At 48.2% G+C, this 14,255-nt stretch overlaps 1 protein-coding gene across 1 annotated transcript in view; it reads right to left on the bottom strand.

The window, feature by feature from the left end:
- Positions 1–12,887: 12,887 nt before the first annotated feature.
- Positions 12,888–14,255, bottom strand: part of LOC144110183 (uncharacterized) — a 147,276-nt gene continuing 145,908 nt past the window's right edge. The window contains exon 6 of the transcript XR_013309751.1: positions 12,888–12,906. The gene's annotated coding sequence lies outside the window, so the exon portion shown is untranslated. The remainder of the gene's footprint in view (positions 12,907–14,255) is intronic.

Below are 14,255 nucleotides of genomic sequence, written 5' to 3'. Positions count from 1 at the left end.
TGTGATGCGCTCCCACATCATTGTGCAAAGATAGATGTCGAAACGAGAACATGTAAAAGTTCTTACGTGACCAAGCTACGCCTCAGCTTGTGGTGTTGGTTGCATGTTTTTTTATAAAAGGCTTAACATGTAAATTGGCGTAAAATGGGCTCTGCAACAAAACTTCTATTGTAGCGGCAATATTACTCTGCGGCGTCTTGTGGGACGACATCGCGCAAGTAATAACCTCGTTGTCTATTACAAGAAGGCGGTTTTACAGAAATGAATAGCTCGGCGACACTCTCATCTCAGCGGACAATTTAACTTACCCTAATTGAAAGAGATGTGGGCAGTTAAAAGGAAAGCAAAGAGCCCCAAGAATATGCTTTTAAGGCGCGCATTGGGGCTCTTGTATATTTCGCTAAAGGCCCAAAATTTCGGGGGACAATACCGAAAGTTCTGCCGACCTTTAAGGGATCTTAATTATTCTAAACTCGCAAGAGCCGTGCAACATAGCTAGCAATAAATTTTTTTGACTCGTTGCTTTTAACAAATTCTGTATGTCCGGTAATTTTTTTTTTCTGTGCGCATAACTTTCAATTTAGGATGATTGAGGCTGGTTCCAAACAACCTATTACACGTAAGGACCGTAGTGTCACAGCTTACTCTTGGCTACCCCGCCCTGCACAGGCCTAACAATATGACGGGGTTTGGTTTTGCACGTTAGCGGAATTCAGCAGACATCCCGCTCAGCAAGAAGGAACCTTACCATTTCGACGGAAGGAACGTGATGGTATACAATCATTCGATGCGACGTCAAGCTTAACTATCTATTTTTTCGGCCAGCTGCGTATGCGAGCTCGGGGTATTTACCGCTGTAATGACGGAGCAACGAAAACATTGGGTTTAATTTATCAACTCTTGCATTTCAGATTTGTATTTCATGCCTAGCAAATATTTCAAAAAATGTGGCAAAATAATTACCGAAATCATGTTTGCTGCCCTTTAAATTTTAGCGAATTGTGATGATTTCTTCTTGCCCAAGAAAAAGAAATATTTAACCTGATTATTGACTAACCTAAAATAAATCCCAATCAAGGCTTCAACTTGTGCAATCATCTACCAGTACACCAGTACGACCACAGGAATTTTAGGCTCCCGCGCCGATTTGAATTCTCTAATCAGGCATCTTCTCTGAGCCCTCCTGCATCTCTAGAGGCTGGCACTAAGACTTAGTGCTAAAAAACTACTTTAAAAAGTCCAATTCAGCCACCATGTGAATAACTGATATACATCTGTCAGAGGGAACAAAAATAATTTTATTTTTTATTTATTTATTCATACTGCAATCGCGTAGTTGGGGTTTTAGCAGGGTGGGGATACAAACTAGGCAGTTTAACAAAACAGGCAAAGGTAAACAAACATAACAGTGCAAGTTGAAGCTCTTCTGCACCATTGCGAATACAACAATTAAACATATAGAGTTTGTTTGTTTCTCTCTGTGTCGTAAACGATACCCTAGATATAACAGAGGGAAACTAATTATCCGTTGTCGCTGCTTAAACTTTTAATAAACGGTGCTCTTGCGTTTTCTTAAAAAAAATAAAAGGCAGCTTTAGATTGTAAGCGGTTGACTTCAGAAGTTGTTTTCCTTTCATCTTTTTCTATATTGTAGCCTCGTAAAAAACTTTCTTTTTCATGGCTGCAAGAAAGTTGCCTTTATTTCAATATTCTAACTACCTGAACTTGTTCATACACCTTTTTCTATTCCTAAAGGGAAAGCAGAGCTCTCTTTTGTTCGAGATACACTTCCTGTTGAAGGGGGTCACTATAGTAGCTAAACTGTTACTCTGGCGGTCGCGGCGAAAAAGAAAAAAACTGCCATCAATACTTGCCAGACCACGAACAACTACAGTGAGCTTTGCTTACCGGTTCTCAATCATTATGCAAAACATTTTCATGTCACATGCTATCTGGTCGATTGGCTATCACTTGTTTAAACTAGTGGGAGGAAAATACAGCGGACCAGATGCCGACGGCTGACAAATGAAAACTGTACACTTCGGAGCGACGGTGATGGTATATGACAAGGGTGCCGTTCATATCCAGGAAAAAAGGCAGAGCAGTCAAAGAAAATGCAGTGAGTAGTTTGAGAAACGTGATTTCCAGCAGTTACTAATTTATGCAGCAAAGTACCTTTTGGCCCATCTATACAGCATAAAAATGGTTAGTCCAAAAACATTTCGGAGTCATAGGCACGTCCAAAATGAAGATGAAAGTCCGTGCATATACGTATCTTCCTCATTGCACCAAGATGTATGGCAGCACAGCTTGGATTGTCTATAATGAATCTGAAAAAAGCAATCATAGCAGCGGAGTAGCATTTATTCAGTGGAAATCGCATTCCGTGCTTGCAATAGATAGACCAGACTGTGCGCCACGTGCCAAATATATACTCCTAATATTTTTGCAATGAGATGTTCTTGACTGCTATCCCTTTTTCAGGTTTTAGCATACAGGTAATATGCTGGAACAAGATTAGGCACATTTACGTTTGCACGATGTTTGTGATACGCATAATAGTTAGGCTACATGAATGATCTCTTAACACTCGAAATACAGCCATGACGGCACACGGGCAGCACACGCAACCGCTTCAGAGATTTACCTGCAAATTATATTCTATGAACATGGTGCTCGGAAACGGAAACGAGCTCAACTGAGCCAATGTGACCTCGCTTGACAACCCTTAGGACCGAAATAGCCTGCCTTGTTGAGCGCATCCTGTTTCAGTATTTGTAAAAGCCTCCGAGATAACCAGCGTTGATACGCGCCACGAAGTAAGTGTGCACAATCACCAGAATAAGCGTGCGACCATTCCCGGACAATCTGCTCGCGCTTATATAGTGCACGCACGATAAGCGCCCTCTCGAGTGAACAGAAAGCGATAACGCTATGACTACTGACAATAACACGTGGGCAAAAAGGGCAATAGGTAACACGAACAAATCAAGGCTACAATATGATGCTGGTGCGAGGGCTCTCAAAATGACTCGCAATTAATCCTGGTGCTTCCGTTAAAATGCCCAATGGTATTAAGAATGTATTGGTAGAAAACTTTCAAATGTCTTCAGTTCGAGATGCCAAAGAGGATACGAAACTTTGTTTTCGTATTGGTGTCAGTTATCACTGTTTTGACTTCTAAAAACCAAATAATGAACACAGCCAAAATTTTAAAGAAACATTTTTGAATAAAAGTGAAAACTGTCAGCTCTTGTTGACATTTATTTACCTCCGACATTCAGCTCCTGCTGCATTTATTCTCAGAAGTTTTGAGAGCGTAGCAAATCTAACTCCGTTGAGCGAAGGTCTTACAATTGGTTTGGTTTATAGGGTTTAACGTCCCAAAGCAACTCAGGCTATGAGGGACGCCGTAGTGGAGGGCTCCGGAAATTTAGGCCACCTGGGGTTCTTTAACGTGCACTGACATCGCACAGCACACGGGCCTCTAGAATTTCGCCTCCATCGAAATTCGACCGCCGCGGCCGGGATCGAACCCGCGTCTTTCGGGTCCGCAGCAGAGCGCCATAACCGCTGAGCCACCGCGGCGGCTCGGTCTTACAATTCATTCCGCAGAATAATTTAGGAACATTCGGTCAAAGGAACCTCACCACCTGCACGTTGAGCTCACTGGCTCAACGCTCATTGGCTCTAGGGGCTTGGGCGTCTGCCTCGGCTGCGGAAGGTGGTTGGTTCGGAACCCACCGCCGGCCACCCACCGGCAAAAATGGGTACAAGCGTCCCCCGGCTAGCCGCCCGGCTTCCTCAGGGGTGTGTGTTTGGAAGAGGCCCCGAAAACCCCGCTGCACTCTACGGGGGCAAAACTAGTTTCGAACACTCAGCCTGCAAAGATGGTTCATGGTTCCGATGACAGATTAAGTTGATCTTGGCGTTCGATGAAGTTTAAATGATTTCCCTCTACGAGAGTTCAGCAGATCAAAATGTGAGTCCCAGACTTCGAAGAGAGTTCAGCATGCTACGGGTCAATAATCACGTCAACCGTTCGCTGAATCGGGTGATTAATAAACTATCTACATCCGGTACACGAAACTGACATTTAGAACACTGTCTTCTTTTCTAAACCACAGTAATAAACCCATAATCCCCTTTCACTTCACGCACCTCTCGCTTCCCCGTCAAATCTGGAGATAGAAGCAGCTTGTTTCGAAAATCTGCTCTTTGTGCAGCGCATGGGGCACGACAGAGCTTCTAAATATATCAAGGATTACGAAATACAAATAAAAAACATTCAGCTTAGTTCGCACAAATGTATAGAGGGCCCTGTTGAATAAATGACAATAGGGTGCCGGAGAGTCTATGCTTACCCGGACAAGAAGTTGTGGAACGAGGTGATGGATTCAGGTGTGTATATTAGCGCGTCTGCTTCATTATAGATCATGTAGAGTTAGAAAAGAAATTTAATGCCGATTACTCGACTACCATATATAAAATCAGCGCTAGATAGTATGACATATTGATCACGCACAGATGGATATAGCACGTGCGGGAGGCAGGGGCTGGGTCCCTGCCCACCCCTCCCCTCTGGCCCCCTCGCCCTTGTCACACTCAGCTGCAAGGACGCCAAGTGACTACTTACAGGAGCACGTCTTTCGCGGGGTTTTTTTTAGGAAAGTTTGAGAAAGTTAGCGCGAAGTGCAAGACATGAGCTATGTTGACGGTTGATGCATTGTTGATGAAGACCAGGGGAACACCAGCGGCTCTTTTTTTCTTGAAGGATAGAACCGTGAAGGATGCTTGGTTCATATTTTCTGCATTATTGCCCAAGGGCTCGCAGGTGGCTTGTTCTTCCAGTAGTCTCTTGTTTGCTGGGCCTTAGTCTGCGGCCGGAGCTGCAGTAGCCACCGGAGCAGTGGTTGCCACTGTTTCCATGAGTGCAGCAAGGAGCACAGTTGGCGGAGATGTTCCCGGTCGGGGAGGGTACGGCGCCGAGTGCCCAGGCGTTCGCTTGAATTGCTTCTCCCGGTGAGCGGGGAGCCGCAGGTCGTCGCACAGCGAATACAAAAAAGAGAACTGATCTAAGAGTACTACGACTGTCAAGAAACACTGAAAATTAGGGACTGCGCTCCGATAGCCGGTCCGCTAATCGTCATCTTCCTCGTCTTACGGAAAGTGAACCCCAACGTCGTAGCGTCAGCGGTTGTAACGTCGGCTCAAGAAAAAGTTCTCAGCCATCGATTTGACATTGATGGAAGCCTCATGGTCACAGTTTCAACACTACAAGCTGCCAACCGCCTGCTCGCAGTCACTACACTGGTTGTAGTAGTTGCGGAGGCCCGTGTACCTTACTCACACAGGGCTAATTATAGAAAAAATCAAGATGTTCCAATCACGTAATGAAACAAAGACCTATATGAGTACCTACGCGACCAAGGCGTCATCTCAGCAAGGAGGCTCATCGCTCACGTGCCTGAAAAAGGCGGCAAGATCAGAGAAGTACGTCGTAGAATAGTTATCCTAGAATGTGCCTAGGATTCACCACGGCCTAAAAGGGTAACACTTGGATTCTGCAGTTGTTTCTAGGCACGTCCGGGGAGCTTGAGCTTGAGCAGTTTTTAGACACTGTAAGTTCGTTTTCCTCAAGTATCCTAGCCCCGGGATACTGTACCGAAAGAATCCCATGAATGGTGCTGTGTACAGCTGGAGCATCGACTGCATTGATGCTCCCCACGACTTCCCTCAGAGAAAGGTTTGGTTTCGTTTATGGGGGTTTAACGTCCCAAAGCGACTCAGGCTATGAGAGACGCCGTAGTGAAGGACTGCGGGAATTTCGACCACCTGGGGTTCTTTAACGTGCACTGACATCGCACAGTACACGGGCCTCTAGAATTTCACCTCCATCGAAATTCGACCACCGCGGCCGGGAGCGAACCGCGTCTTTCGGGCCAGCAGCAGAGCACCATAACCACTCAGCCACCGCGGCGGCTTCTCAGAGAAAGGAGAGAGAGTAAGCGACAGATGCCAGTCGCCTTTACATGTAGAAGCTCGCAAGTGGGCTCCATGTTAGATTATGATAGATGATTACTCCAAGGAATCCATGGCTTCTTTCGTAGGGTATTGACCACTGTATGCATACATAGTAATGGGACATGGTGTAGTGTGTGGAAGCAACAAGGCAAGATATTTCAGCGGAAATTTCCAGGCCTTGCAGGCAGGGGTAGGCCGCAAGAATGCTTGCCGCCTTTTGAATCCTTGCTCGATATCGTGGCAGCGTAATTCCTGATGCCCATGGAAAACATCATGCGTATAGACTGAGAGTTGCGCCGACTGTGGTAGTACATTGATAAGGCCGACAAGCGCAAGATTGAGAAGCGTAGGGCTAAGTACTCCACACTGTGGGACCCCACGGGACGTGAAATGTGAGGATGTTGGTCCGTCCTCAGTCTGCATAAATAGTGATCTGTTGTAAAGATAACTGCGTAACCAGCAGTTCATGGAACCACCAAGTTCTGCAGATTCCACAAAGTCCTAAATAGCTTGATGAGTGACATTATCACACGCCCCTTTAACACCTACAAACAACGCCGCAGTCGAGCGTTTCAGATGCTTCTGATGTTGAACTGATGACACCAGGTCAATCATGCTATCAATAGACGAACATCCACGCCGAAACACGGACACTACATCTGGGTATGTTTGGTACCGCTCCAGATACCACTCTATTCGCGTAAGTACCATCCTTTCCATCAGTTTGCCCACGCAACTAGTCAATGCAACTGGGCGGCACAATGCTAAGTAAAGCGGTGATTTTCCAGGTTTAACGACTGGAGCCAAACGACTTGATTTCGACGCGTCCGGAACTGTACGCGCAAACCATGATGAGTTGAAGTTGTCTAAAACTGCACGTCGAAGTTCTCCATCGGGCCCCGGCGATGAATACCGTCAGCAACCGGGGATGGCGTCGCATAGTCCTTACATGAAGAAAGGAAGGTCCATTCGCGAATCTCTAGATCTAGGCACTTCGCAGCAATTCAGAGTTGTGGATGGGTTCCTGGGGCCTGTTATTCTTGATCAAAAGTATTCAGCAGTCTCCGCTTCGCTGCGTCCTTGGTGAAATGCGAGAGACTTGAATGGTCGGAGCTGCTGAGGGGATGTTCAGAAACCACGCATGGGACTCCAAATGCGTGAGAGAGGCTATCGAGAATCGAGAAATTCACAGAATGCCTTCCAACGGTCAGCATGAAAGATTTGAATTCTGCGCTGGATTTTCCTCAACGTGCGCCTTTCATCCCTTATGTCGAGCAGAGACTTTGTTCACCTGTATCTTCTTTCTGCTCTTCGTCGAAGTGATCGTAGGTGCTGCAGCTCCACATTGAAATTTCTGAAAAATGGCATTGGAGTGAAGAAGCATCTCGCATGTTCAATAGCCTCATTTATGCGCTGTTCAATGCCTGTTGTAATGCCTTCTCTGCAGGCTTCTTCCATAAAGGCTTTAAACATAGACCAGTGTATTCCTTGCAAAGGTTTGGCAGATCTGCATCCAGCGATACAGGAACAACAATAAATGTGAGGATGTGGTCACTTTAATGCGTTTCTACGTCAGCAAACCACTACACGCGTCTCGCGTGGCACCCAGACACAAACGCCAAGTCCAGACAACTGCTGTAAGACAGTCCGCGAATGTGCGTTGGAGCGCCGTCGTTAAGGCGTTTTAGGTCGTGGTCAGAGGCGAAACAGACAAGACTTCTTCCCTTCGAAGTCATGCGGATGCATCCACAAATGGCGTGATGCGCATTAAAGTCACCGGTGACGATCCAAGGCCCAGGTGTTGCAGCCAACAAGTCCCTCAGTCTGTCGGCGTCAAACCTTCTTGTTGGAGATAAATACGCGCCCACAAGCGTAAACGTCAGGGTGCGCCGTTTCACCGTTACACAGACGTACTGCATACGGTTGTGAGGTGGAACCGTATGGTGCACATAAGCAAGCTCCCTTCGAATGTAGAGGATGACCTTGCTATTTACTCTGAGCGTGGTGGATGCTAACGCTTCATAGCTAGAAATTCGGATGAGATTTTATAAATTTTGAACATAGACCAGTCTCTGCGTTGTAAACGTTTGGCAGATCTGCATCCAGCAATACCAGGGACGATAATATATGCGCGGAAGTGATCACTTCCATGCTTTTCTACATCGGCAAACCACCGGGCGCGTCTCGCATAGCACCAAGACAAAAAAACAATGGCGGTGGTTTAGCTTTGGTTAAACCAGGAGTGACGCGATAGCTACAGCTGGCAGAGTGGAACTTGCTCAGTTGAAGTGGAAAGTCACTCTTTCGCCGCTCCGTTTCGCTGGGCGTTCCTTCTTGATCTTCGTCCCACTTGCACGGCGCATGCGCACAGCTGTTGCAGCTCGGTTTCGCCGGCGCGGAGCGTCGCCGGCAGTAGCAGCCACTCCGCACTACGTGGCTGGTCACGTTACCAACCACGTGACCACGTGGCGGTGGCGGCGCAGCCAGGCGCCGCCACCATGCCGTGGCTGCGCCGCCACCGTCGCGTGCGACCTCCACGTTGAAGGTTTGAAATGTTACAGTAATGTAGCTATCTCTACAAAACGCGAAGTTCGGACAGCTGCTGTAAGACAGCCCGCGAATGTACGTTGGAGAACAGTCGTTAAAGCATTGTAGGTCGTGGTCAGAGGCGAAACAGACAAGACTTCTCCCGTTCGAATTCATCCCGATGCCTCCCCACATGGCGTGATAGGCATTAAAGTCACCAGTGACAATCCAAATTCCAGGTGTTAGAGCCAGCAAGTCCCTCAGTCTGTCGGCGTGAAACCGTTTTGTTGGAGATAAGTACGCGCCCACAAGCGTCAGGGTGCGCCTTTTCACCGTTAGACAGTCGTACAGGTTATGGTTGTGAGGGGGAACGGTATGGTGCATATAAGTAAGTTCCCTTCGAATGCAGACGATGACCTTGCTGTTCCAATGTGCGTGCATGGTGCAAACGCTTCGTAGCCAGAAATTCGCTTGGACTTTTGTAAACTGGGCTCACAAATCACGACGATTGGAAATCGGTATTTATAGACGTATTCGAGATTGTACGAAATGAGGAAATTGAATGCACGGGCATTCTCCTGGAAGCTGGATGCTTCTGTGACTTGGCTTTCAAATTGCAATGCTAGGGGAGCCACGGTGTCTGCAACTGGAAAGCTGCAGGGACTGGATATAACATGTCCAGTATCTGCAATGCATTCCGTGATGCTGGCGAGTGAAGACTAGACAGCATCACACGCGTGGCGTTCATAAGGGACCTCAAAATGGCGATCACTTGCACTTCCTCACCTATATGGCTGGATCTCTGCCTTGGGCTCGCTCAGCTGTAGGCATAGGACAGGGGGGGGGGGGGGGGTCGTGCCTGCTCTGGCACTGAAGTCGAGAGTGGCTGCGGCAATGGTGGCCATGTCACCTCTGAAGCAGTCGTTCCTGCTTCGCCAGCCACCGGGCATACATTACTCGGTGGAGGAGGAGGACAAGTAGGAGGAGCGATAGGGGCTTCCCTTCCGCTGGCAGCCGCTTGTCTAGTAGATCATCGGCGACAAGAACAACGCCGAGGCACCGTAGCTGCGGCCTCTCTGAAGAATTGTGTTGTTACAAACACCACTGACATGCCCAATTTGCATGCACTTCCGAAAATGAGGCGGCTTCGGGACGAATGGGCGAACTGCATGTCGAAAGTGGCCAACCCTCACATGCGATGAAACACTGTCACCCTCAAAAGTGAGCTTGACACATTTTGACGTGCCGAGGCGCTGGGCCTTGGTTATTTCGATGGCGTTCGTCGCTGGTTTAATGAGTATCGCCACGTGGGAGCCAGAGATAGTCGCGTTGATATCGTAAATGACGGAAGCGATTGTGCCATTGTTTTCAAGAACAAGAGAGCGGACGGGGATGTCTCCGATCTTCTTGATGGTGGGTAGACTTCCAAGGCACTCCGCTCCGTTACATCGATGGCAAGAAGGTTCCTTCGGCTATTGATCCTGACGACCGACATAGCTTGTCTGTTCAGCAGGTTAAGGCTGTCGGTGGGTGTTTCAGGCGCAATCAGGACTGCATGTGTCGATGCGCCACTCGTCATGATGACGTTAGATGCACTTGATGAAAGCGAGTCCTCACTCTTACGCAGTCTCCTCTTGGCTTTCTTGCTCACCACTGGGACGAACCCGTCGTCCGTCGAAGAGTCTTCGCTTGTAGCTAAGTGCAATATGATGGCCTGGCTGTTTGCCTCACTTTTTTGCTAGAAGCGCTTCCTCTGGGCGACTGCCGCTGACTCACCTGGCTCCAGAGGAGACCTAACGTCCTTGCGCTTCCATCGCCGTCACGAAGAGGTAGCGGCAACTGCCTCATTGAGCGAAAAAACGAAAAAAAACTACAGATGAAAAGAGATAGCGCTCTGGTCAGGAACGACTTCGTCTTCGTTCTCGATTTACTCTGCAACTTATTATGTTGTAGCGGCAACACAGTGCTAGAAATGGGAGAGGCATGATCATATCTCGAGGCATTGCACGGGGCGTCTTCGCTGCAAAGTCTGTGCTGGCCCCCATTCGCACAAGGTATACCCATCCAGATGTCAACCTAAGTGCGCGAACTGCAATGGACCACACACTGCTCCATACAGAGTGAAAGCTGCTACACTTTCACGCACTACGGAGCAAGTTCAAGAGAAAGCGCCAAGCGATATGAACCATCGCCTAAACCTGACGTGGGTTTAACGAATACGCCAGAGATTAACCAAGATGCATCAACGCAGCAAGACAAGAGAGCTGGAAACACATATGCAGCAGAAGTAAAAAACGTGGCAAGCTTGCCTCCTTCATAGCTGTCGGAGCATTCGACACAAGTCCCGACAGACGGCCACTCTTGCTCTCAGCCTAAGGCGACGCAACCTGACAGGACGATCACCGAAAGGCCGCAAAACGGAAGCACTGATCAAGATATCACATGCATACTGATTCAGATGCTGCTGGCAGCCATTAAACCTCTTCTCCGCTCCAGTCTGTCGTCACGAGGTCTGCCAGAAGTAGAAGCAGTACTTGCAACGGAGTCGTTGGTGTCGGCGTCCTACGCTCCGCAGTGGCGTTATACTAGACAGCAATAATCATGGCTTCCGCAACGACAGCTTCACCGCAGCTTACCATACACAAAATCGTTCGCATATGCATAATTTTTTGGTGGAACGCTCGTGGTTTACGCTGGAATTTCTCCTATTTCCGGCAGCTCGTGCGAGCGTACCACTTCCCTTTCATAGTTATCTGAGAGTCGCGTGTGGCGAAAAATTTTAGACTGCACGGATACTATTTTCGTCATTCAATACGGCCAGATGACGGCAGCAGGTTGCTAATAGGCTTTCGCAAGGATGCCGGACCTCCTTGGTTGATGTAATGCCTCACAGCGACGAGTACGTGTTCGCTTTAACGCTAATTGGCCGACATGTGTACACTATCATTGGAGTATATCTTGAGCCAGGCAAGGCACTCGACGCTAGGATGCTTAACAACTTAATAGGAAGGATGCCTCCTCCGGATATTATTTGCGGAGACTTCAATGCGCTCAATGAAATTTGAGGCAGGTCACATAGATCTGCCCGAGGAACCAAGATTACAGAACTTCTGTCACCACATTTAATTGAACCGCTCAGTGATGGCAGCATAACCTACCTCCGAGTCCTGACAACTGCCGACACCATTGAAGTGACCTTTGTAATAAGTTCATTTGCCCACAACTTTGCCTCGTGCACTGATTTGGAAACATATGTAAGTGATCTTTACCCACTCCACGCATTTGCTGTCCGTGCGCAGAGGGCGCCAAAGAAATTCCTTATAACATCTACAGTCTGGGATGCCTGCAAGGACGCTGCAAGCAGATTAATTACTGCCGCAACCTGGAATGTGGAAATGGTATCGACAATGGTCCATTGCCTGAGAGAAAGTACAAAAATTACACCTAAAAATGATAGGCAGCATTCAACTGATGAGGTATTTCAAAGTCTGTGCGCTGGTTGCACGCGAGTTGAAAGGAAGGCTTTGCGCACCAATAACATGAACACCTTCGTGACTGCCGACGGGCGCAAGGTCACATTCGGCGCTATTTGGGTAAACTCAGACGGCAAAAATGGCGTGACTTTTGTTCTATGCTGGATGGACGCGAACCAGTGACCAAAATTTGGCGGGTTGTCAGAAATACGCGTGCGCCACTCCAAAAGCTTCACTCCTCACTGCACTCTCTCTACATGAACAAAAATACAAAAAGAAATATCAGAAAAAGGTTGCAGATGGTCACTCAGGCATCCCAAAGGCGGCAGCTCCGGCGTTGGACCTGCCTTTCACAATTGAAGAGCTATCCGTAGCTATCACGGAATCAAACAGACGCACGTCTGCTGGTCATGATGCGTTGACCTATGACGCAATCGCAAAGCTACCCCACAACTCCGGTCTTCTACTCCTGGAATATTACAATTCTTCCTGGATGATGGTGTGGTCCCCACAGAATGAAAGCTAGCTAAAATTGTGCTTGTTTTCAAACCTTGTAAGCAGGCAACAAGCTACGCGTCCTTCTGGCCCATCGCTCTACTGAGCTGCGTAAGTAAGCTACTGGAGCGAATGATCTGCAAACCTTCCTCGAAAGCCGCAATGAGTACCCTCAAGAAATGAACGGGTTCCGTCGAAACAGGTCTGCGACTGATAATTTTATTGCCCAAGTCTCATTAATTTGCAGACTACCTTAATGCTGGGTACATAGCGAAAGCCGTTTTCCTTGACATCAAGGCCGCTTTTGACAGTTTCTCGCCATGCAATTCTCGCTGCCTTGGCGAGCCTTGGCCTCGGAGGAAAGCTGGGCAAATGGATTGGACACTACCTGAAAGAACGACACATTTTTATTAGCACTTACGGTGCCCCTGCACTCTTTCACGCAGTGGAAGGGGGCGTACCTCACGGAGCGATGCTCAGCCCTCTTTTATTCAATATTATCCTTATACACATAAAAAGAAACTATCCGCGAGGAGTGCGCTTAACGATCTATGCAGATGCCATCTGCTTCTGGAGCGCATCACGTACGCGCTATATTAAGTAACATCTTTAGAGAGCGTTACTGCACATCTCGATTCACCTGGCCCTGCGAGGAGTTCGTCTCTCGCCAGAAAGAAGTGTTGCCATGGCTTTTACTAGAAAAATGGTGGCTCGATATCCGCTCCTGCTAGGTGGACGGTTTGATTATGGAGGTTTAATGTCCCAAAACGACTATGAAAACGCTGGAATGAAGGGCTCCGTAAATTTCGAACACCTGGGGTTCTTTAATGTGCACTGACAACGCACAGTACACAGGCCTGTAGAATTTCGCCTCCATCATAATTCTACCACCGCGTCCTGGATCGAACCCGCGTCTTTTGAGTCAGCAGCCGAGCGCCATAACCACTGAGCCACCGTGGCGGCCTAGGTGGACGGTCAATACCTTACGTACGATCACAGCGATTCCTACGTGTTTTCATAGACAGTTATCTCACATGGTCACCTCAGATCAAAAAGTTTCCCGAGGGGTTCAGGGCAGCATCGCAAGTTTTCAGGTTCATGGCGCTAACACGGTGGGGCAGCAGCTGCCGCTCATTGGTTCTGCTTCAAAAGCCTAAGTTGAAAGAACCTTGCGCGACTGTCTACCGGTGCGTCAAAGATTATCTCCAACGAGCTTGAAGTTCCTCAAAGGCCGCGCGGAACAAGTGCTTGCGGATATGCGTTGGCCTTCAAAAGGAATCATCTGCATCAGGAACACTGGCGGAAGCAGGCTGTTTCCCGCCAGATGTGATTGCCGCCCAGAAAACCATGCCCACCCACCTCCGCCATATCATCCAAGGGAAGAAACACCTCCTGCACAGCGTCCACATAAGCCACTGCAACTCTGGCTTTGTCCAAGCTCTGCAGCTCCTGCCCTCCCCACTATTCATCAGCCACAGAAACTACTACCTCCGTCTTTTCACCCCTGGACACTCGCCTCTAAAGGTGAAGAAGTTTATTCAAGGCGTAGTTGCAAAGCGCCACATGCCACAGGGAGTGCTAGACGAAGCTCTTCTAGCCTACTCTACATCCACGTCTTCACCGACGGTTCAACATCCCAAGAAACCTATCCTATGGGTTTTATGTCCCTTCAACCAGCCATGTCGTTTTTTATCGGCTACAGCCGAAGACTTTCTCTACGACAGCTGAACTTCACGG

The sequence above is a fragment of the Amblyomma americanum genome, chromosome 11 (assembly GCF_052857255.1).
Source record: "Amblyomma americanum isolate KBUSLIRL-KWMA chromosome 11, ASM5285725v1, whole genome shotgun sequence".
Classification (NCBI taxonomy): Eukaryota; Metazoa; Arthropoda; class Arachnida; order Ixodida; family Ixodidae; genus Amblyomma; species Amblyomma americanum.
This window is presented reverse-complemented; position numbering and strand designations above follow the sequence as displayed.